The sequence below is a fragment of the Apteryx rowi genome, unplaced genomic scaffold (genome assembly GCF_003343035.1).
Source record: "Apteryx rowi isolate R43461 unplaced genomic scaffold, aptRow1 scaffold_9, whole genome shotgun sequence".
Taxonomy (NCBI): domain Eukaryota; kingdom Metazoa; phylum Chordata; class Aves; order Apterygiformes; family Apterygidae; genus Apteryx; species Apteryx rowi.
Genome location: NW_020451204.1, coordinates 4,604,772 through 4,631,028, shown reverse-complemented (window position 1 = coordinate 4,631,028; position 26,257 = coordinate 4,604,772).

The following is a 26,257-nucleotide window of genomic DNA, read 5'->3' as shown; positions in this document are numbered from 1 at the left end:
GAAGGCCCTCAGCTTTACACCAGTTAAGGCGCTCTGCAACCAAAGGAAGACCCCAAATCTTCCCTCTGCTTTAAATCACGGGCGGTGAGCGCTCACCTGCGAGGGCCAGGACATAGTGTGCCTGCCCTCATGTCCTCCTGGCATCCTGTCTGTTCCCACAGTGTTGTGTCTTGCCCAGCCCCGGGCAGACGCAGGACATGATTACATCCAAGGAAGGTCCCCAAGTTACCTGGTGCAACTGCAGATGGGATCTACAGGCAATCTGAATTTAAGTGAGTTGCAAGAAGTGTAGGGAGTTGAGCCTTGAGAGTGTCTTGGGCTTCAGGCCGTTCTGCACCCAGGCCATTTCAGGCTCAGTACAGCCATAGCAGCTGTAATTGAGAAGCTTGTGTTATTTGGCCAAGTTCAAAAAAGAGACTATATGATCACTTTAATTAACTTGAACCACTCTTCTTGTCACATAGAGCATGGTGCTAATGATGTCAAGGCTCTGCTTCCCTACTATCTGCACAGACAAGAATTGTTCATGAAGCCCTGCAGGATCTGTTTTCTGTCCTTTACTGCCATCTGCAGTGTGGGTAACCCCATGGAGGACAGGAGTTCCTGTGCCCTCCCACGTAAGCCAAGTCATTATATTTGTCTTAGGGCTTTACCATTCTCCTTCACTTGTATCAGCTTCACTTAGACTCATATGTCCTCATTTCTCTACGTCTTCACAGGGGAAAGAGAAATTGTCATGTATCCACTTATTTTTCTGGCTGCATGTAGATATGATAGGAATTTTTTGTTGCAGGGCCAGATCTTAAGAACGAGCTAGACTTCCAGGGAAGATGGGTAGATTTTAGGCAAAAAATATTCCAGGCCCTTGTTGAGATCTCATTGTTACCAAAGTGTTTAGAGTGTCGTAGCAGAGTAACAAGCCTATTGTTAAAAAGAATAATAAAAAATATTAAAAACACATATACATATATATATAAGCAGCGATATATCAGTCTTTTCATAAAATACCTCTCCTAGTGTAGGTTCTTAAATTTATCAAGTATCTAGAGGTTTTGTGATGAGGAACAATACTGGGCCATGAGAGAGATTCTGCTTCAAGAGAGCTGTTCGAAGGATGAAAGGAAGACTAGTTGGAAACAACTTCAGAAAAGTGTTCAGTCCTTCTCTCACTGAAAATACTCTTTCCCAACATAGTAATACACAATATAACAATATTATATTGTACATTAGCAAGTTCCTAGGGGACATTACCCTTTTCTCATTCCAATTTTCAAAAGGTTAAAGAAAAAGACACATTAGAAAAAAACTTCAGATTTCCTGTTATGAAAGCAGACTAGCATAAAGCCTTCAGTTACACCATAATTCAACCAATTTTAAAACTTGGCCCTGATAAGGCACTGAAGATCAGAGAGGTTAAAATACAACTCTAAACTCAGATTGACTTGTTTCTTTTAGACACAGGCACGAAGACTACAAACTTAAAGAGTTTTTTGTGTCAGATATTGTCCTTACTTTCCATGTGTTGTATGAAATAGCTGAGTATAAAGCCCAAGCCCACCATGGGAAAAGCAAACAAGGAAGCAAAATAAAGCAAGTCTTTGCCAAGAAAATTAAAGGTGCCCTGAAGGAAATCAATATATTAAATTTATCTTGTGAAGAGGAAACATGGACATCTTTAGCACCTTCATTATTTTATATTTTTAGCAGTAAATATTTATAACACAGCAACATAGTTGTATTAATGGGAAATTTATTTTCAGGGTTCTGTACAAATACTGAAAAGGTACAGTTCTTCCCTAGCAAGCCCTTTGTCAGACAAGTGCAAGGCACACTGAAGAAATATTTTCATAGTCAAAGGCAGAGGGATATAGCTCATTTACCAAAACGGACCATCAACCACACTTCAGAAAATCCGCAGCTTTGATCTAAATCCCTTCCCATTGTAGTAACTGGGAACAGAGTCAAACCTATGAGTGTTCTTGGGAAATCTACTGATACCTGCAGCTATAACCTTGTAATGAGCCTCTCCCAAAATAGAAAGAATGAGAATTTGCTGGCTTCCATCTGAAGGTCATACTACGTTATTGAAAATGGCAGCATACCGCTCACCACATACCTAATCCCAGCTGAGTGTTTGAATGACATGTGGAGTAGTCTGGCAAAAGGTAGCAATGCAGATTCAGTGGCCCAAAGCATCAGTTCTCCCTTCTCCATGCATTCTTTTGTAGGAAGCTGTGATAAAATAAAATATTGCATCCCAGTAGCTAGGTGAACACCACAGATTACCCACATGGTCTAAGAGAGACTGAAGAAAGTCTTTATTTTGAACAACCCAGAAGAGGTTTGGATTCTCCTAACAAAATCGCAGCATTGCATCTTAGATGTGTTTCTTCACAGCTTCTGGAGGGGTCTGATCCAGAGCTCTGCGCTGTCACTGCAGTCTTGCCAGAAAGTCTTGCCAGTGCAAGTGCCAGTGCCAGTGCAAGACTTTCTCCCTGGCACTAGACTATGGAATCCTGTATTTGCCATGCTACAATAATGACCATGCTGGAGAAGCAGAGAGACAACTTGGAAGGCAGAAAGGAAACCAAGGCACTCAGCTGAGGAGACCAAACAAGTACTAACAAGTGGCTCATACTCCACAGCTACATGTTGTGGATCCAAACTGTTGTTGTCCTGCCACTGAGAAAATATGAAAAAGGAAATTCAAGGAATATTAATGCCAACCTGAGTGATGAGAAAAAGAAAGGTGAAGGAATTTTTTCTTACTCACTACTGCAGTGTATCATGTTAGTCCTTTCCTGTTTCCTTGCCATGACTGTTTCAACATAAAAGACCAAGAAGTGACACTGCAGAGATAAAATGTTCACCCATCTATTTCCATCCTGATTCTTTTCTTAGCCCTTCACCACAGGAACATCAGACACAGCAGATCTCTTCTTCATGCTGTTTGGCATACAGCACATATCATTCTTTCCTTGAAAAAATAGAGTAGTTGGTCTAGCAGATGATGGAGGAGAATCCATCCAATTTATCCACAGTCAATTTCTTCCCTTTTTAAGACAAATTATGAGGATTATCTAAATCTGAAGAGACTTTGCATTGTTTGTATGCCCTCAGTGAAATGGTGAATCTAGCCCTCCTTGGAAGGAAACAGTTTCACAGGGAAGGCAAGGCAAGGGAAGGCAAGGCAAGGCAAGGGAAGGCAAGGCAAGGGAAGGCAAGGCAAGGCAAGAAAAAGGAGAGAAATTCCAAACCAAGCTGCTTAGGACAGCTCACACAGTCTTAATGACATCTTGTGATATGATGGTGGTAAGACTAAATATTCTGGGGCGTTGTCACTTTTGTTTCTCCCTGGCATTTTAAAACTTTTTTTTCAGACCATTGCTTTCTCTCCTCTATCTGAACAATGTTTTACTGTCATTGAAGCAAATGAACAGAGAAAATGTATCTATSCTTAAGCAAACTGAAAAAAAAAAGTCATATTTGACTTTTTTGGAGTCAAGATATCACGTAAAGATCCAGGTCCCAAGTAAATAAACAGCTCAAGCTGCTTTCATCCAGAGGCTGAACAGACTGCAAACTCCACTGTGATCCTCTGTGCAGCAACCACAGAATGAAATACGGCATTATTTTTATAAAGACAGACACAACTGAAAAACACCTCCAAATATAAACTGAAATTAATGGTATTCAAAGCAGATTTTAGCAACATGGCAGGAACACCACAGAAGACAGTGTGAATATTAACAGATGCAATTAGGCACACAGCCCACCCACGCACTGGAAGTGCCGTAACAGCTAATGATACATTTGTAAGGTGGGTGAGACAGAGCATGTGAAATCATTTGAGCAAAAGCAAAGGTGTTTTCTGAAAAGGAAATTATCCCTGTGACTCAGGAAGGTAGGGGGAGAAGGGCTTCGGTTTTATATGGGCGAAAATTAGGGAAGCTCCATTGACTTCAGGGGAATGGCCTCATTATAGGTGAGCTGAAAGGCTGGTCCTGCACTGTCAAGGGTAATGTTTGTAAGAGGATGTGTTCTCTTCCAAGCGAGTCTCAGAAATGGTGTTTTTTTCTTTGCAGCTATGTGATTTTGTTTAATCATATTGAGATTTCAGTCACTACTTTTTTTCTTCCCTTTGCACCTTTGTAAAATTGAGACAAATAATTCCCAAGGAGAAACAGATATAACATTCTTACTACCTTGAGCATTGAGACAGAATCTTTTGTGAGAATAAAGCAAACCTTGGATAAAATTGCATAAACAAATTTCAGTCCAAAAATAAACAGAAACTCATTCAAGGTTATGTCCAGTTCCTTTCAAGGAACTCATGTATACCTCTAGGAAAGTGCTAGATCTTGACTTAAAAATCCAATATACTTTTTCTCTTATGGGTCAAAATATTGCATCAATCAACACCTAACAGGCATCTGGCAGATGGTTTGGCTGTAAGGACCAACACTGTGTTAGCAGGTGGGTAAACAGGATGACCTTTCATAATATAGTCTTTCCCCTTCCCTGATTTTATGACTTGCTATGGATAGAAAGCACAATTTGCACTTTTTTATGGTGACATGGTGATGGCTCCAGGCACACGCAGTTCAGAGAGCTCATCATATGAACCCCTCCTTGGTAACCATACATAAAATACATATAATAAGGATGTATTGATTATATTCTGAGGTGAAAGACTATGGAGCAGTAACTAGTGTGGCTAGATTAAAAAGTAATTTTCATCTGGGTTCAGCACAGATGAAGGCTGGGAAAACAATTTTTCAAGGTTTGCATCTAGCTGAAATGTCTTTCAGTTCATAAATGCCCCAAATGCTTCTTTGGGGTCTTGTTATAATCTCCCTGTAAGGAGAAAGTCATTTATGCTGTTCACTACTGTTAACAAGATAATGGGCACCAATAAGCAGCAGAACATCTGAAAAAAAACAACCATCACCACCACCACCACCACCACCACCACCACCACCAATAATAATAATAATTATTATTATAACTGTTAAATATTATTAAATAATAATAATAATTGTTATTATTATTATTCCAGGATGAAAATGTTTTGGTAGATCAGGGATATACTTGAAAGTCTTTTGAATGAGTGTGACCTTATTCCGATTTTTTTTTAAAGCTCCTGTCTTTGTCAGTTTATTCTTCTCTGGTTTTGGTTCAATCCTAAATGAATTTCAAATTAAGTTTGAACTGCTAGGATCTGCATGAAAACAGCAGGCTTGTGCAAGATCAACACTTCTCACACCAAACTAAGGCCTTATTTATTCTTAAGAAGTAAGAAGGCACTTTTTAAAGTAGAAAAAGCCCAGGCTGAATTTGTAAACTTAAACAAAATCTGAAACCAGTTAAGCTTTTTCCTGTCTTTGTATTTCTTAAAGAAAGTCTGAAAAAGTTCCAGTCATCCAGGTCTCCTTCTGGCCGGGTCAGGAAGACACAATCATGCCTGTAAGTTTACATGTTTAAACTGATCCCTAGTGAATGGAAACCTTACATATGGGTGAAAGTAGAATGAAGCTTTGGGAATGATTTCTGTCCAGCTGTTTTGCAGTATCCTAGGGCTCTTGTTAATCCTCATAAACCCAGATTTCCACAGCAGACAAAGTCCCCCTTGCATATTTTACAGTTCATCTGTCCGTCCTGTTTCTCTTCTTTTTCTTTCTTTCTTTTCTTTTTTTTTTTTTTAGAAGGAGTTGTAGGTGGGGGTTGTTTTTGGTGTGAAAATAAATAAAATATGTAAAATGTCAGAGGATGCATTTCGCTTTGGAAAATGGAATTCTGCATTCCATGAGACAAAAAGGTAGCCTGCAACGGAATGTTTTTGGCCCTTAGAATTATCTCTGCCTGTAAGAGATAATAACTTTTGAAAATATTAAGTCTGAAATAACTCATCCCCCACCCTTTTCCTATTCCTTTTTCTTCCCACTGTTTCAGTTCATCAGCTATTTCAAAAGCACTCCCTGCTGTATTTGTTACATTTAGTATCTGCAAGAAGCCACTTCCAGAAAAAGCATTCACTACTATGAAAAAACTTTAAAGAAAGAGAAAAAAGCACCCTCTCCAGTTTCTATTAGCAAGCTTAAAGCAACCTCTTTAAATCTTCTGTCTTCTTCCTTTTTTTTTTTTTTTTTAATTTCAGTTTGCCTCACCTAACCTCTTCTTTAGAGAATTAGCTACAGGAACTCAGTCTGGAGAGATGCCCATACGGTCAGGATCTGAGGGTATAAAAACTCTCCAGGACAGAAATTCACTGCGGTTATTTTAGTCTAATCAATTGAAATACAGGATTGACACTACTGCTAATTGACTAAACAAAATTGAAATTTGGCCAATGTCATAATGTCAGTTCATTCATTGAGAAGTTTTCCATTGACTGAGAAGGGAGGTTGTCAGAAGATGGGGCCAGAATGAGAGGTTACCTGAGAATTGCTATCAAGCGCATCTAGGGAACCACAGGATAAAGACTGAATTCGCTCCAGTCAAGCTGCCTCATATCTTGTCTCAATTTTTTGGGGGGCTATTTTATATTCAGTGCTGGAGAGGATTCCATTTTGCTAGGCACAGTCATTACTCCCTTTATTATCCTAAATGGAGAATAAAACGACAAAAAGGGAGAAAAAAAAGATGTGTGTGGTAAAGTGACTTGCCCCAAACCATAAAGTCAAGTGAGAGATGCAAGAACGGAATAGAAATTTATTTTCACCTATTCATGGCAACAGTGGTATAGTTTCTCTCTCTACTTCCCTTTGTATCTTTTAATAGAATGGGGAAAAAAAAGTGTCCTTTGGTAGGAAATTCATGATGATTCTCTTGAAAGAAAAGGGTTGACTATCAGAGAACAACATTTATCCAAAACTTATGGAAAGTTGGATTTTTTTTTTCCTTTTTTGTGTTCTGTTGATGAACATGATGGGTGTTTGCTTGTTGAAAAAAGTTTCACAACTTCTTCCTTTTGGTAATGATTATTTAAACATCAGATAAATCTAGTTAAATTCAGCATCATCAAACAAACAATTTTGGATTTTTCAGAAATGGTCTTTAAATTGAGATGCTCTAATCAATCAAAACTTGATTGAAAGTCCAAAGGTTTGCTTATGCGTGTTAATAAACCCACATTTGGATGTCTAGCACCATCTAAATAAACACCAGTTAAGCACTCAAGATATGTGTTAGGGGGGATTTTAACTCTTGAAGTGGCTTTTTAGTGTATTCAGAGGCAAAATTCACTTAAACTTTTTATGTTCAAGATTGGTATTTATGTGGTGCAATATGCTGAAATTACCTAGGGTGTTCATACCACTTCACTATCAATGTTTTTTATCTCTGGATTAAATTCAGAGCTGACGTCTCCGAGGAAACTTTATGAAATAAATCCTATAGGGAGAAGCTTATATCCTGTAGGAAATACAGATCATAAACTCATCTTATATTTTTGTCAGCTGATATGTTCAAAGAAAACAGAAGAGCTCCTGGGCACATGTATCATTCTTCAGGTCTTGTGTATTCAGAAGACCATCCATTTTTCCCAAGCATATCAGCTGATTTAGTAAGAGGGAGTACTTCTGTCTACAAACCTAGCTTTTTCAATATCCTCAGAAAATGCTGGATACTACTGTAATTCTCCAATGAGAATAAATATGATCTTTTAAACTACTTACCATTTTATTATTTTTACATGGAAACCTTTTTATTGTCTGCAGTTTCACCATGTCTATTGATGAGGCTAACTTGTAGATACTGTTATCCCTCTACTATAGACATCTGAGGCAAGGTGAATAAAGCCCACCTGGGTCATCTAATATGACAGGGTTCTACTAAAATTAGGAATCTTAGAAAAAGTTGATACAAAACCTTTTTCTCGAAATTTTGTTTCCTAATATTCTTTTAATTCCCCTATAATTCAGTAACCTATTCAAGCTTGTTTTTAATCTGTACCTACAGAGAATGACATGAAATTATCCCTTTCTCCAGTGCAGCTCCCTAAACGCCCTTTTTGATCGGAAATTTTGTGTGTCTAGTTCACATGAGATGAACTGTGCTGTTCAGGCATGGTGCCCACAGCTTATTTTACATCTGCATCCATTCAACTGCATTAGTCATTCTTTGGCATGAACAACTAAAAAACTTGCGTGCCCCGGCTGCATTTCTGAAAGGTTTTCCAATTAAGGTTGATTTTAATTTTGCTAAATTAAGATAAGAAATATGGTTCCAGAACAATACCACCAAAGGTATTTTACTTAAACAGACACTTCTTAACAAGTACTGGCTTTGAAATGAGAGGSAATGAAAGAAATAGACGGTTATATATCTTTTTTGGCCCAGACTCCATCCCATCTACATTTCAGTCAGTAACTGAGGTATGTACATAAGCTGGGAATGAAATCACTCTGGACTTCTAGATATTTGGTGGACAGAAATAGACACCTCCAACAAGTAGAAAAGGCCAGATCGAACAAGATTTGTCTACCCTATAGATTCTAGTTGGAATTTCTGTCTTCTCCCCTCCTATTCACCTTCCAAATCATTATTTTTTCTTTCCAAAACAGGTACATGTTAAAGGTTTTTCTTGTGCTAAAGGAGAGTTTTTTTAAGGAGTGATGATGCTGTTGGACTCGGCTTTCAGAGATAATTTAGGCAGTGTGCAACTTGACCAGTAGCATTCTGAGCAATTTAGCAAAATTATTACTCTGATGCATTCTGTGAGTATTTTTTGAAAAGCAAATATCAGCTCATGGTGTGCTATGCAAATTGCTGACCATCAAACTCTCACAGTACTCATATACTTCTCAGCTGGGTAACTGGAATGGTTTAAATTAGAAGAAACAACAAATACATTCAGGAGGACAACTGTTTTCTGACAATCAATCAGAAAGTTGTAAAGTTTTCCAGAACTCAGAGGGAGACAATAAAGCTCTGAGCCTGGATGTCAAATACAGGTCATTCTTGTCACTCCTCCACCTAGAAAAAAATAGACTTTTTCCATATTTAGACCTAGAATCATCCAATATAACCATAGATTCCTGACACACCTAAAGATGTGTTGGCCTAACTTTCTTCTACAGACAGTGGAAAGGAAGATAAAGACAATCAGGATTTTTACTCGAGGCCTTGGACCCCAGTTGAATCAAACAATTTCATGTTTCCTTAAACAATGTCATGGCCTTTTTTTTTACCTCAAACACTACATGATCCTTTGGATATACACAACTCCTGTCAGATCTGTCAAGAGAAAACACAAAAATACAAATCTGCAACAGTGCAGCAACTATTTGAGAATGAGAAGGCAATACAGCTTCCAAGCTAGAAGCTGTGTGATGAATTTAGTGGTAAGTATAAATATGATTTCTACTAGCGTAGAACTTTGATTTGCATACAAAACAAAGCAGGGGATTCAATCTGTTTACACAAACAATTTAATTACCTGGTAAAAAGGAAAAATGTCATAAAAATTAAGAAGATTGGAGAAAAAGCCTTCCTGGAGAGACTTGGAGATGTGAAAACTTAGGGATGATAGGACTCCATCCCCTTCCCTTCACAGGAGGGAAAGATGGGGTATGATGGGCAGTTGTAACTCGGCCGAAAGAAAGGCAGAACCAGAACCAAAGAGAGTAAGATAAAGCCTAATTTTTTCTAACAGTGGAGGTGATTAGCTTTTGGTGATAAAAAAGAAAAGCAGATATGTTACCCTCATGGCTTTAAATGCTTCCTTAATGCTTTTGTGGGAGAGCTGTCTCGATGGGATTAACATAAGAGTCAGCAAGTGGAATTTGCTGGCCTGGGATGCAGAAGAAGTCAGAGAAGACGATCTAACGGTTTCTTCTGGTCTTAAAATCAGTGGAGTCTGTCCTTGAGTGCCTTGCAGTCGCAACACCACAGGCAGTAGGAGTTCAGGGCCATGAATCTGACAGGATTAAAATGCAGTAGTATTCTTTTACCAGGCCATGTTGGCACAGTACACAAAGGAATAGGAACCTGATCCATAATTTTGACCATTAGATAGAGCACAGAACATATAGAGAGGTAAAACTGAACAAAGTCAGAAAAATTTTTAGTAGGTACCTTATCCTTGAATGAATAAAACTTGGACCCAACTTTGAAGAAAACAGCAAACTAGGAAGAAAATATCTGTTGAAAGCCAAGTAACACATTTCATGAATGACGGTGAGGAAGTCACCTTCTGGATGCCAGTTTGGGGACACTCCTGTGAACCACACATAAAAATATAGCACATCACCGGCCAGGTATTTTGCTCTCTAGCTCCTTGATGAAAACCCTCTTCTGGGGACTTCATGTGACTGCTTATGTGGCAGTAACAACCATCTCGCCTCATCACCCACCCAAGTGCGTGGCAGGGATGGAACTGTTTCTCGGGACAGATTTACTCATAAACCCCAGATAAACTACTTTAACTGGCATTTTAGTCTTAAAAGCAAGTTTATTGACCTAGATTTGGAAAGACTGCATTTCCTCTGCTAAAATATATTCTGTTTGTTCCCTTGTAATATGTCCTCAAAACATCCCTTTGATGATTCTCATATTGCTCTTTAGTCAAATTAGTATTCTATTCTGATGCCTAGTTATGTTAGCAGATGAAGGAAAATGCACAGACAGAGCACATTTGTTTAGCAATGACTTGAAAAGGTTTTATTAGCTTGAATTTTGAAAGCGTCCCTTTGTACAGTATTTCAATTGTTAACTAGCAACTCTGTGACCAAGAGCAGCTGTTAGCTGATCAGCTGCTCTGCATCAAGAACATCTTGGTTCACTGTTTTTCCTATGAACTACCCAGCAGTCCTATAGCTAGGTGTGTATATAATTACTATAATTTATATGAGATAACTAATTAACGGTGCTGTAGGAAGTACAAAATCAAATTAATGTTCATATGGTAATTTGGAAGAGAATGCTGGGAGTGTCAGAGCAGGCAGATCATCACACTTTTCACCCCCAATAGCATTCTCTCGTCATTTGGGCAGCTTGCAAGACGGCAAGCTATGGTTAAAGCTCTCAACAATAACACAGAGTGTGTGGATTGGGTTTTCAGCAGAACAAATATAATTATGCAGGGTGGAAATCTGAATGCATTCTCCAAATCTGCTCAGGTCTGCAAAACAGCTATTTTAATTTGAAGTTGTGCATGTTTTTGCTCTTGAGAGTTTTTCAAGCAGTTTAGCTTGGCATTTAGTACTCATGACAAAAAAAATGCTTAATCATTTTCTGGCAGCTCTCAGCCTGCTTTGGAGTCACGGTGGGCATGTCTGGGGATATACTCATCCCTTGAAGACCCCCTGGATGAGAAGAACCTTGTGTCCAAACTATTGGGGGTAAATAAGATTAACAAGACTTTTACAAAATATCCAGAAAAATACCCCAAGAGTAGGACTGGTCAGCATTTTCCCATCAAATCCTTTCTCTTCCATCATGTTCTGCTATTGTTCTGAGAGGGATAAATACAGTAAAACCTATGAGATATAATTTTGCTAGTAAGCCTACCCAATAAAAGAAAAGTGAAGGCTGGGGCAGTGAAAAACTATTCCCATAATCCCAAAAGGTTAGCTCAGGCACAATGAGATTAGTATTAGACTGACCCGAAGTGAACTATTTTTGCTTGGTTGGTAAACCAAGACATTTTGTTTTGATCTTTTTTTTTTGATCTCATCTTTGTTTTGAAGTCTTCCCATAATCTTTTCCAAATCACAGCGATTTGGGGTGAGATTACTGAAGTTTCTTCAGGGGGAATAAAATAATACAGTTTTCCAAGGAAAACCTACACAAATGTGAAATAATTTTCAGTAATTTTTTCAACAAAGCAAACTAAAAATCCATCATGTTTCTCAGCTCACTCTATTACAGGGAACAAGAGTAATTTACATCTTTCTTTCACAATTATGATTTTATCCAAGTTTAGAAACAGGCCTTTGAAAGCTTTTGAGAAGCTCACAGCTTTTCAACATCATGACCAATAACAACAGGCAGAAAGACCTAATCATTTCCATGTGAGTAAAATACTGGAAGGTCAGCACTGACTCTTTGGTCGAGATAAGACAGGCTCCTAATCCTCTGACGGCAATGACAATTTCAGATTCCACAACCCTCCAGCAAACTTCAGAGTGCCCCATCTTGCAAAAACTGTGTCTTTTAATTTTAATGATTGCTGGTAGAGTTTTGTTGCAATGAAGTTCTCAACTGGTTAAGGCCATTGGGTATCAACGTCAAGGCACAAATACAAACGGGAACATACAATATGCTATTCTGGCTGAAGCTAGTCCAGATTAAGAAATTACCTTTCCAAACCTGTCCTGAACAGTCCACCTTAGCTCTCTCATCAAAAGATGAGAAGAGATTTTCCCCCCTTTTCTTTGGGGGGAGGGTGTATTCTGGTAAAGTATGGCTTGTCCAAAAATTCACATTTTTCCCTACAAAGCATTATTGGCTTACTTGAGAGGGTTATAGAATTTTGTATTTTTAAACTTAAATCCCTCATTATTACATATTTGAAACCTTTAAATGGTAATTTCAGTGATTTAGAAATATGCCATGTGAAGACTGGAACTAAGAACAAGGACAGCATTTCTATAAGATGCTGTACATTCAAACCGAACTGAAAGGAAGAAATTACTAATTTACACCATCTGATCATCTCAGAACCAAAGGGTAGGAAACCGGAATACTTCCCAAAAGCAAAGGTTGAGGACCTATGACAAAAAATCTTCAGCATAATAAGAATTATAACTTAGTATTTCTTTCCAGATTATGTCGCAAAACTGAACTTCCAATGAATAAAACCAGAAAGCCAGAAGAAGCATAAAGTAGTTCACAAATCAAGGAGTTGTCCCATCGAGACACCACTACACAGAAGTTCTGGTAATTTTGGTACTTTTTCGGGTTCATATTCCTTTTTTACAGARACAACCACAAAGACAGAATGGTGGATACCTCAAAGCAGTCAGTTGTCGTTTTTTGGAAGTTCTCTATCACCATCTGCTGGAATGAGCGACTCATTGCCCTGCAAAGAGGTAAAATAAGGTTGTTTGGCTACAGGATTTGAAAGTATAAAGAAGTTTCTGAAGTCTCCACTCTCTGAACCGCACTCTGATTTTCCTGGAATGAATTTTCTTTAAAAGARATGTTACCATCAGGAGGCCTCGAAGAAGAAGAAGAAGAAAAAGAAGAAGAAGGAAAAAAAAGAAAAACAGAAAAGCCCGGGCTGCAATAATTTGAATTAATTGTGTCTAAAGCACATTACTTAATTTTCAGATTAAAATTTTTGCCGTCTTTCCTTAATGTTTGGCTAATAATATGGTTGATGGTCATCGAAGTCTTCATCAGTGCTGTGTACCTTTTTGGAGTTTCCAAGCCAGGAGAAATTCCAATAATTTTGTCCCAACTGGGGAAAAATGCAGGATGCAGTTATTTTTATAGAAAAAGAGGTGCTTAAAAATGTGACTACAAATATTGTAATTTATATATATTTCAAATGGTGACTGCAAAGACAAAAGGAGCAATTAGTAGTCTACATTCACTAGGAATAAGACAAGAAGCAAGGCATATCTAAATTATGTTTTAGGGAAAACTTTCTTATTAGAAGAACAGTTAGGCCTAATAGACTGTTGACAGGTTCTATGGAATTTCCACCACAGAACATTTTTAAGACCAGATTAAATAATTATCTGTCAAGAATGAGACAGTTACTGTTACTGCTTTGAAAGGAGGCTTATGGACTAGGTGACAATATCTCAGATCATTTTCAGTCCCGATTCTAGGACTTTATTTATATTKAAACCTGTCTGTCGTGTCTCAGGGGACTGGTCATATAAAAGACTCAAGACACCACTCATCTCATAAGTTGGGTTCCCAAATTAAAATATACCTGTAAAATTTAACATTATCATGGAAGTTGTGCTGTGCCCAGCAGCACAGCAGTAGATGAAAATCACAGGTGTATTTAGAGAAAAGTAGTTTATCCAAAAAGCTTTTTCTATAGAAGAAAATGAACAGAAACTGAGGTTTACTGAATTAACCAGAAGTTGCAGTGATGAAATAAGATTTTAACTGAAAGCAACATAAATTTCTACTTATTTCAGCCTCCCTGAGATATCTGCAAGTAGATGGAAATAGGTCACTTCTTGAAGTGTGAGATTCAGTTGCCCAGCCTCGGTGCTTGCTATCACGAGACACCTGAGGATGCTCCTCATTGACCAGCAGCGTTGACTCAGAGACATGCAGGTCCCCATTTCATCCAGCATCGTATCGCTCAGCCCTGCATGGTGGTTAAGGCGTTTCAGATGGCATCAGCTCAGCAAGGGACTTGAGCCTACAATCACATTCAGGATGGGATTAATAAGATCAGACAGAGACACTAATAACATGAAAGTTTATATCCAAGCCAGTCACCTGGGGTTCCCATTACAGTCAATGAAAATTTGTCTAGTTAGTATAGTCARTGGAGTCTATGTCATGATTCTTCTCATCCTAGAGTAGGCGTCTGAGATAGATCAGATGAATCAACCACAAAAGTGCCTATTTGTCTCTATCATTGGTCAAAGGAGCTTTCAGCGAGTAGCTCAGCTATGCTTATGCACAATATAGGCATCTCAAGTCAGGAGAGAGGAATCCCACCTTTAATGTCTCAGAAGAGCTAGAAGTCAGAGATAGTCCTATATCCAGGGCCCAGCTGACATAGACATCAATGAGAGTAGTTCCCTCATGATCACCTATCATCCCTGTAGCATCAGTGATATTACGTTGCATGTTAGTGCTGGAATTGTACAAAGACAGAGATATTTTGAATTTGTAGACAAATTTGTGTGGAGCTCTAGATGCCACAAAACTAAAGTCTCTTGTCTCTTCAGGGAAGGCCTAGTCTCTTCCTCCCTAATTTAGAAGAAAATTGAGAACCTGTCTCTTAATACTAGAATACATCAGGCAAAGTATTAAATTGGGAGGTATTTTGTGTGTAGGATATGGTACTCTTTCCCTTTAAATTGCATAAATAACTTTCTGTTTAGGAGGCAAACCACAGAAAYCCAGTGGCTAAGACATGTGACCATACAAAGCAAATGTTACAGCTTCAGAACAGGCAGTAGGAAGAGCTGGAGTCTGTGTTTCTCACAGTCTTCAGCTTTGCATATCCAGTAGCAGTTAATCTAGATATCAACATTTGTTTCAGGAACATCAAAATAAATCTTTTCCATCAGGCCAGCAATTTTCTTGGCTGAAGGTACTTACTAAATCTGACATGCTTTCATAAATGGTTTTGGCTGTCTCTGAAATATATTTTCCAGTAAGCAATAGTGATATTAAAAAACAGAACAAAAAGAAACAAAAAGAGAAAAGAAATAAAAACAAAAGAAAAGAAAAAAATGCATGCATGTAGAATCTCTCTAAGCTCACAAGTTTATTTTGATTTCATTGCCTAAAGAGCTCTTCAGTGTGAAAATATTTTAATTATTGACTGAAGTTTATTACACTAACAACATTCAGCTATTCTGAAAGCATTGCTGGAGGAGTTTTTAATGGTACATAATAAACTGACAGTGAAAGGTCAAGTAAACAGTAATACAATAGTAGTGCATAAACATCTTCTATTCAACATTAAAACAATCTTTTGCTTTTTTGATACTGAACACATTTTTTTTAGAGATGGGGTGACCTATGCTCTTAAAAGACCGTTATTGGAATAAATTGCCCCTCACAAAAATTTGCAGACAATGCAAAAGTATAGAAGCAAACCTGCTATGTGTGAGTTCTTCCAAGTCCTCTCCCTCAAAGTGCCTATAAAAATCCCAACAGCTAGTAATCACTCCTTCTCACAGTAACAATTATTGTGTCTTTGGGGAACATTAACGCTGGCTAAATTTAAGCACCTATTCAGGTGTTTCAATAAGAGTTTCATCTCCCTTAGCATTAGGGTTGGGATTCCTTTGCCTAAATGTAGGTGTGAAATAGCATGTTTGGTGGGTGGCCTGGAGTGTGCTGCCTCTAGCTCCTGCTCCAAGAAGGTTTCTGCATCCCAAGGTCCTGTGGTATGTCTACCAGCCCCATGTGAAGGCTCTGAATTCCCCAAGGTGTTTAAGACGCTTTTGTTTGGGCAACTGAATTGAGGCCTTGGTGTCTACACGTAGGTGTTTGTATATAAGGTACATATCCACAGTGGAGTGAGTTGAGTCACTCCCTAGGTTCCTTTGATGATACTAACCAAATTTTCATCAACTATAATGGAGGTTAGGCACCAAGAAAGCCAGGGTTTACTGGCCTTCTACACATAAATATCTAAATGCAGGTGTCTTAGGGCTTGATTCAGTTGCCTACATACAGGCATCTGAGATGTTCTAAGTTATTTTGCCTGGCCTTCCACTGGCACTCTGGTAAAGCATCAGTCTCTCTTAGGACAATTATCGGTCACATCATGGTGGATACCTCTGATATCTGTGACTTCTCAGACGGCACTTAGACATAAGCCCTTAATTTTAAGTTGAATCTCACCTTGGAGTCCCCCCAAAGTTAATTCTTAACATATAAGATAGTCTGAGCTCCTGCTAGATTTGACTCTAGAAGTCAAATCTGCCCAGTTGCAATGGGCAATTCATTCAAAAAAACTTGGACACTTAACTCAGCCTCCTTAGATTGTCCTCTGGGGGTACATGTTTTACTCCACTGATTACAGTGAAAGAGATATAAAGAACACATTTCTTTATAAGCTTTGACAACAGACATTCCTTCAATACCTCATGAAGCACCCTGGGTTCTGCAAACAATTTGCTTTCTCTCCTGCAAAGGATGTGCATACCAAATTTAATAATTTTCCTGAGATTTTAAGGAGTACACTGTCCTTCTCCTTCTTTTCTTTTATGCACATGCACATTGACTGGGATCTCATTCCATAAATGCAGTATCTACATTTCTATGGACATTCTGATTTCTCTAGATTATCTCGAATGATAACTGAACCGTAAAACAGTTCAGTTCACTAGAACAATTCAGACAATTGAGTGAAGCTCATACCTTTCTTTTTGTGGTTATGCCTACTAACAGCTTTAAGATGAGGTATATAAATGCTATCTAACCTTTCTTAATTCCTGCTGGGAAGAGAGATGTAAATAAGAAAAGACAGTGAACACAAAACTTGCCATGATGATGTAGAACATCAAAGGAAAAATCACAGCTGAAACTCTTTTTTTCCCTAAATTCTCCCCCCCTCCCCCCGCACACACACGCCCAATAAGAGAAAGAACATATTAATTTAACCACTTCAAAAAAGAGAATGCTAACAGCACCTTCACTTAGAAATTCTAAGTTTGTTGATAAAGGGGGAAACTGAATAAGGTGCAATTAGAGTAAACAAGACAAACAAAAAGTCGGGTATTTTCTCATATGTCCCCATTAGGCTTCCTGAATAGACAGGTAAGATTATGTATTTTATTGCAGGTATAATTTCTGACAGTGTTAGGCATTATCATATTAAGTATTTCTAGGAACGCTGTTTGAACTATTGTCCTAAAGGATTCATTTTCCCCAGAGAAGCCCTACTCTTTTCTCTACAGGAGATGCTGATTTATACCAGTATAAACCTAGGTGACTAACAAAGATTTATACAACTGAGTTTTAGGCCTATTGTATCAGAAGGCAATAAATCACATTGAGGACAAGTATGCTGTCTGTGCAGGAAAGAGGAAGGGGATTTTCATAGATCAGGGGAATTCTGCCTTAAGATATCACTGTTCCTCTTTTATTTTAGGAAACATAAGTCATACAAACAGCCACTGTGTTGATTCACACGCTGTTCACTGCAGTTAAGACTGTAGTGGGTTATTATCCATGCCCAGTGCTGTGCTATTGCTCACCTCTCTTCTGCTTTTCTTTGGGTGATTGACCCACTAAGGTTAGTGAAATGGTTGAAGAATATTCCTGGTACAAAGAGATATGTTGCACAAGCAAGTATTATCTAGCTAAACATATTCATGCTTTGCTTTAAAACAGAAATTATCCCTTTGATGTAAACGAAACACATGCTTAAATGCTTTGGTGGATTGGGGAGAATGCTCACCATACAATGATAATGAATACCTGGGTTCATGAGCAAATACCCTTGTTTGCATGTGAATGCAAACGTTTCCCATAATATTCTCCAATTATTTCTCTGCATGAGCAGCAGTGCAAAGAGGAATCAAAACCACAAAGCACCTGTTTGAAATCTGTATGAAAGTTTGCCAGAAATGTTTTCCAGTATTTACCCAGTTCCACCCCAAGTGAACAAGCGCCTAAGAAACACTGAAGTTTATTTTCCACGAGTTTAAATAGCAACTGAAAAATTTAAAGGAAGAAATCTCTCTCTCTTTTTTTTTTTTTTTTTTTTTTTGCATGAAATCATCACCCATAGCTCAAGAAGTGTCAGAACCACAGATTACTGGAGGCTGGGAGAGTATTCTGGGAAAATATCACGACGCACTTCCCCAGTTCTTAAACTCTCTTTATGATCCTCCCTACCAGATACTCCCATACTAGGTGCGGTGCTGTGTGGGTGTTATAAACAACTCTGTTCATCCCCCTTACACAAGGGGTGTCTCTCTCCCTTTGGCCACTGTTGGAGGCAGCATAACTGACTAGGAGGATCTTCCGTCTGACTCAGTGTTACTGTCATGCTCAGTCATTTATTTTTCTTTAATATTTAACAAACAAAAGATCTCGTTTCCATCCAARCTCTCCCATTTTTAATTAACATGAGACTCAGTTCCTCAGTGTGTGAAGCCGAGTAACAACAGAATTAGATCATCATGTGCCAGCAATGGTAGTCTCAAAATATATTCTATTAACCCTTGCACATACATAGCTGATCCATAGGTGTGTAATACAATGTGGTGTCTGTTTGGTCATCAGGATGAGACCAGGAGACAAAGAATCTCGGTCTTAACAGTTGGTAAATCTCTTTGACATTTTGCCTTGTTGATGGTCACACAGACCCTGGCCTCCCATTTTTACATTAGAAACCATGAGGATGTAGTCAGTAGAAGGAAGAAAAACTATGTGATTTGAGGATACAGACAAGTTGCRGCCAGACCCTTCTCGAAGGTGCACAGCGGTAGGAYGAGAGGCAACAGACATTGGAACATGGGAAATTCAGATCAGAGAAAAGGAAAAAGATATATTTCATTAGGAGGTTAAATAGTGAAACTGGGGCCAGCAAGGCTGTGGAAGCCCCATCCCTGAAGGTGTTTAAGGCTCCACTGTACATGGCCCTGACCAGTATGACCTATTTGGGCCTGCTTTGAGCATGGGGTTGGACTAGATGACCCTGGGAGGTCCTTTCTGACCTAAAATAGTCTATGATTTTATGAAAAGTGACTCCGTCATTGTCAATGGAGTGTTTCTGCTTTCTTCAGGATTAAGCTGATACAGGCTGTTTCTGTTTCAGAAGACATCTGGAACAGAAAGACAAGAGATTAAAACAGGTAGTGGATACCATCTGCTGCTTTTGAGGTCAGACATTTCTAATTGTCCCAGCAGGTATAAAGCCAAAATGTCCTGAAAATGTCAGTTTCCAAATATGAAGTGATTTTAATAACTCTATCTGGCACTTCTGTTGTGCTTTCCATCCCAGAAGAACTAAAAGTCMTTTCACTGAGTATTTGATAAGCCACTCAAATGCAGAGCACAGTCAGTGGGTTGGCTAGCTTTCGTGCAGCTTGCTAAACCCAAGGAAGAGGGAAGGGTGAGACTTCTGCTCTTCCCAAAGTGCATTGCAAGCAAGGTTCATTCTTACTTTGGGGTTCACTTCCTCCAGCACAGCTTTCTGGGTGACTTTGGATAAACCAAAAGATGCTGTTTACACCATTTAACCTTTTTGTAGCCGTCTAAGATTAAGTGTTTAGTCTAAGTTAGTCCTTTATAATAAGTGAAGAGAGACAGACTAAGTCATCTTACCTGATAAATTTCTGAAAGGTCTCCTCTGAAAGTACCCATCTGCATTGACTGTGGGGGTTGTTTAAGGGCTCCATTCAGTTAATGAAGCATAACCATCTACTGTCCCTAGGGATGCTGTTGGACACCTGTGAAAGCCACACATTGCTGCCAGGTTCGACCCCAGAACTTACCAGGGAACTGGGCCATTCTACAACTGGATACAGTTGGTATCAAATGGCTCTCAGATGAAGCAAGACCTAAATGGCATTAATCAGACACACAAAATGAGATTCACCTGACCAAATGCAGTCATCTCCAGTATAGATATCTACATACAGCCTAAATGCTTAGGCTATTTTATAGCCAATAGAAAAAAATAAATATTTTAGTGCACATATCATAAAAAAGACGTCTAAGGCATTGAGTGAATTGAACTGAGTCAAGCTCTGTAGGAACTGGTTTCTTTCCATAAACTTTACAGAAGAAGCCCTCCTTCTAACAAAGGCACCTCTTTTAAGCATCCCATCATTAAACAATAAGAAGCATTTTCTCATTGTCTCAGTTCTCTACCTAAAATTATGACATCAAATTTCTGTACTTCTTAGGTTACATGCCAGTACCTTGGAGACTACAAGACACATAGTGAGCCTTTGAAGACTACACATGTAAATGCCCTTTCATTTCCCCTGATTTGCAAAAATATCTTTAAGATACAGCTCATCACATTACTGTTGTCTTTTGCAGGCAACTTTTATTAAGGGGTGATATTAGAGACCATTTAGGAAGGATTTCACACAAGGATCATGTATCAACTATCCTTTTATTATTTTTAATTATTTTTATTTTTATTTATTTTTATTTTTTTGCCTGGTACTGCTACCATACAAGAATAGGCAGGACAACTAGAAGCTTTACATGATAGTAAGGCCTATATATGTTATGGACAAACGATTCTCCATATACCAGTTGCATCTCAGGTTCAGCCCAGAGGAAACCAGCAGGAATTGCTTCTCTGCTGTCACTTTAATTACTCCAAAAAGTCAGGTAATGGAGATAAGGGGCCATTTCGGCCCAAGGTCTTTCTGGGCTTCTCACTGTACAGCTTACCAGCTCTGATGCTAAAAGACTAGGTTCAGAAAAGACCTCAAGAAAAAAAAAAATTATATAAAACAAGATAAGTCTATTTCTCAGCATTATCTGAAACTCATTGACTTGGTTGTGGACCACGGTCCTTATCTGAAGGTCAGAGAACTTAGTAGATCCAACAATAATTCAGTCCACTTAGCTGTTACTGGTCATTCAACGAAAAATCATGGTCTCAAAACCAGTAAATCCTGATCATCAGTCACAGCAGTGATACTGTGTCATAAAAGGGGTAAGAAGAAAAAGGGTAAATTTCAGCACTATACTGACCCCTGAATACACTTAGTACATTTGCCACTGCGTTTGACAGGCCTTCCCTTTTGTTCCTCTTCACTTGAGGTCTCTCAGTTGCCTTAAACTACCTCGACTGGGAGTCTTATCATATGACGACTGAAACTTTTTTTTTATTTGAAGAAGGGATTTTATCTATCCAATGCTACATGGAAAGAAATAATTAAACCAAATAAGCCAACAGGAGCTGTACATGAGTATTGCACCTGCCTAGGCTGTTCCATAAATGTTAGCAGAAGAGACAAGACAACACAGAGATTTTAGGTGCAATTCGTTCCCTGACCTGTCAAGAAACAAACTTCAAAGGACAGAAAGACCAACTTTGAGATGAAAGCTTTTTATTGGAACACAAGTAGTTTTGATAAGATTTCTGGATCTTCCTGTAAGAGTGTTGTAAGACAATCTGAGCCTTGGTTTCCTCATTTCTTTTGAAAGGGGAATCCCTCCTTCTTTTCATGCCGTGTATCGCCTATAAACTCTTTGGGCCTGGGATCATCTGGCTGGGAGCAGTAGTGATAAAAATCATCTTCAGATGACTCTAGCCTCTGAATTCCCAAGGAAAGCCTACGAAGGACTTTTCCGGGCACAAAGAAGGGAAAGGTGAAGGTTTTTCTTCATCCACGTGCTTTTGCCAGCAGGGGGTGGATTTAAGACAGCCTCTTGGAAAAGGAGGTTTAGCAATGGAGAGTCGTTGAGAGATGATGGTGGCCACTAGGTGCCACTGCTGCTTCATACAAATGTCACCCGTGGACAGGGCCGTGACTTCCAGAGCTCCTTTAGTTGTATAGTTCTGCTGCTTTGCACAATATTATGCTTTTTATATACATATACATATACATATACATATGCATATACACACACACACACACACACACACACACACACACACATGCTTTCTAAGGAATGTGTCCGCCATGTCTTTCTGTTCAGTAAAAAAATTGTAGAAAAAATTGGAATTAGCCCTATTGAGACCACCCCCTATGTTTCATGAACCAAGCGGAAACATAATCAGAACTTGCAGAAGCAGCCATTTCAAAAAAAAAGAGAAGACGAGAATGACTGTTTTTCCTCTCTTTCTGTGTGTGTGCATGTATGGTTTATACACACACACACACACACACACACACACGCAAATTTGTATGTATATGTATGTGCGTGTGTGTATGCATATGTGTATACAAACTCTTCATTTGGCATATGAGGTTCTTATAGGTATTTCTATGTATGTATAAAATTTGTGTTCTGTAGATCTGCTTGATTCTTGACTAAAGTTGTTCTCAGTTCTTGATAGTAACAGCAGTTGAGAAACTCTGTTTCTTCTCCACAAGATGTCAGTGTTTCTCACTGTTTATTTCACTGCAAGTTTGCTAGTAATGATTATTCACAATACCCTAAATGGCATTTAATTAATCAGAAGTAGAGGAGGTAGTCAAAAAAGCAAATTAAAGAATTCTTCTAGTTAAAGAGTTGACCTTAACTGGAGAAATGAAGCTATTGTGCTCTGCTTCTATAGAGAAAACTCTAAAGATTAACATTGCAAAACCAACATTTTACCTTCTTACTTCCTCTGACATGACCAAAAAAACCCCAACGCCCCCCCCCCCGACAATTGCTATATATGAATTTGATACTACGAATTGTGTGAAATGAAAAGTGCTATGTGGAATGTTTCTGAGATTTCTAACCAAGTACAAACATTAAGTTTCTAATAAAGCATTAACTATTTTAAAATATTAATTACATACATATATATATAATATTCATATTCATACAAGAGCTACTCGTACTCATAACCCTGATAGCAAGCATTTCTTTAAATACCAGTAGCTAAATAATGGTCATTTTCTTTGTGCCCACAGGATGTCAGACTTCACTTTAAGTTATAGTCATTGAAAAATTACAGAGGGACAATTTCAGTCTTTGCCATCATGGTTTGCAATTTTCATACATATGTGACTTCACCAAAAACAGTGAAAATGACCAGAGGTAACTGGTGTTCAAGGCACTAAACATGTCAGAATCCACGTGTCCAATCCAAATAGACATGCCAACTTCACTTTTTTTACACAGAAGAACAGACTTTGCCTTGGTTCAGATTCTCTTCGCTTCAGCTAGTTTTTCTTCAGTGGAATTACATCAGTGAAATGCTAAACTGCAGTGGAGCTCGTGGTACTCTATCAGTCGAGTACTCAGGTATCCATACCAGCTTGCAATATTTTTTTCCCAGCTAGTTCCAGTGAGATTTTTCAGACTAAAATATTGCAGATCAAACACAACACTGTTACCTTCAGCCTTAAGCCTGGTGTAAGTGAATGTGCAATCAATAGTCCTGATTTTCTATACCTAAAACCGCTATCTCTTGCAGTGATACAACTGAAAATTTAATTTTTGAAGACAATGGTTCGTTGGACTGGTTTTGGACTTCATTATTTAATATCATATCTGGATTTGTCAGACTGAGAAGCACGTCATACATTTATTATGCTGCTAACTTTAAGAGTGACCTGTGAACCATCACATGTGAGCAGGCATGTATCTCAGGGAATAATCCTTCACTACTTACACCAGCAGGCACACCATCTCAGACATCACCGCAGGCAACGAAAGCTTTGTTTTCCTTAAGGCTACAGAATCAAAGCTGTGATGAGAACATGGCAAGTATTTGTAGCAATTAATCCACTGGAGGACACAGGCTGTTTTGTTTGCAAGTTGTCTGTGCACAAGGCTTGTTTGGAGGATCTGTTTGTTCTTCGAGATGGCTTGAACCTTTTATTTCAACACAGGGATTATTTGGCAGCCTTTCACTGCCATTGGGCAGCTGGCAATTGATAATTTGCTATGCAGCCAGCAGGGTCGCCAACTTGAGATTTTATCATGCATTTGATTATATCTGGTGTTTTTCTTCAAGCCCCAGGTTCTGGTGAGGGTCTCAGCCTTCCATTAAAACTGGGCACGACTGAAAGCCAGCTGGCAAACAAAAATACCCTTTCCTTGTTTTTGAGAAAACTCAGGGCTTTATCATAGGGAAGATTTTTTTCCTAAACCGTCTCCTTCAGCAATCAATGTTGAGAGATGGTACCTCTGAGGGGCATCTCAAGTCCTTCCACCTTTGCTACATCTTTGCATTACTATATATTAGGACACGCTGAATGATCTTTGTCTCCAGTGACTATAAAGAAAATTTAGCCTACTAGTTTGCTAACAGCAGCTAAAATTAATCCCATCCAGAATATGAAGCCAGGGTTTTCTGGTCTTTTTCATCAAAAAAAAAATCATGTATCTATAACACACAGAGATGTTCACACCTTTCAAAAGAGACAGCTGAAGACAGAGAAGGAAGAGTAGGAGAATCTGACGGTATTGTGCTGGAGGAGCAGAGCTCTTATAAAACTTCTTGTGCTTTCTGCTATTTGTTCATTGCCTTCAGTGAGCCAAGAGCCCTAAATTTCCTCTAAGCAATACCATCAAATGAATAACAGCCTAGACAAGCATTCAGATAAACACTGATGAGCTAAATATAAACATGGGACTCTCTCTCTCCCTTAAAATTTCTTTGAATGCACTGTTTACCAATATGCTTAAGAGACATACCGCTAGGATCTTACTGTTCTACATTCGGCTGTGTTTACTTCTCAACAGCACCTTCTTCTGAAGGTCCATTATTTGCATTAAAGCTGCAAGGTGAAGAAAAAAAGTCTGAAGTATAGAGGTGAATAGCTGAGACCCAACATACGATACCTCAGACCGCAGAGGAGAACTTCGCAGGAAGTTTTTTGCATGTGTCAAGATGGTAGGTACAGTTTATATCACAATTCTCAAATATACTGCCTCTCCACATTAGAGACTACAGTTAACTTTGATTTAAATGACCAGGGGCCAAATTCTATAACCTTTTCTTGAGCAAAACTGCTGTTGATCTTAATTGTGTTAAATCTGAAAAACAATCAGAAGAATGGCTCATAATTCTTTGTCTTATGTTTCTCATTCACCTGCTAGCTCCTTTCAGGAACCTACCTGATATCTGATAAATGAATGACCTGATAAATGAATAACATCTCCTCTTTCTGAATTCTTAACCTCAGCAGAACTGTATCAATTTTCAGTACTGTATGTGTGGCTTATRTTAGTTAAGAAAGATTATCCAACCATTCTTTTTGTATAACCATCCTAGAGTTATAACTTCTGCTTCTCCCCCATGTTCCCATTGTGACCCTTTGAGGCTCAGTTCCCTATTTGTAAAATGGGTCTAGTGGCATTTTCAGAAAGGTTTTGTAGGACTACGCACACAAAAGCTTCTGAGAAGGTCAGATACAATGATACCAGATCCAAGCAAGAGTCATAATCTGATATTCCCATTCCCATATTGGCAGTGCTCAAAGATTCCCCCTCCTTTCCTGACGACAGTGAAGTCCAGAGCTGTGCTCTTCTACTTCTCATCTGGTGCATCCCTCATACTTCCATCTTATGATTCAGATTGGATCTGAATACATTACTTAAATAGGTCTCATTCCATTGAATTAAAAGAGGAAAGCCTATAAACTTAAGCATTTGATCCTGTTCTCATCAAAGTCAGTGACTTTTTGTCATTAATCATACAGAGACGAGCACTGAGTCCCCGCACCTTCCATTTTGTCATTTAAAAGCCAAAGAGAAAATGTAACTCCTTTCACAAGCATGGGCCTTCCTTCTCTCTAACCTCCCAGTAATACTGAACATTTCTCAAAGAATGAGTGAACAACTAATTTGGGTTGAGTAAAGTAGGAGCCTCGGAGACAATCAAAGTCATAGTTTTTTGTTTTTTGTTTTTTTTTTAATCCAGTATTTCTTGGTGACAACACATTATGTTAGCTCCACTAGCTCATTTGTCTGCTGCAGTTCTACTTTATCAGCCCGGAGTAAAAAGAAT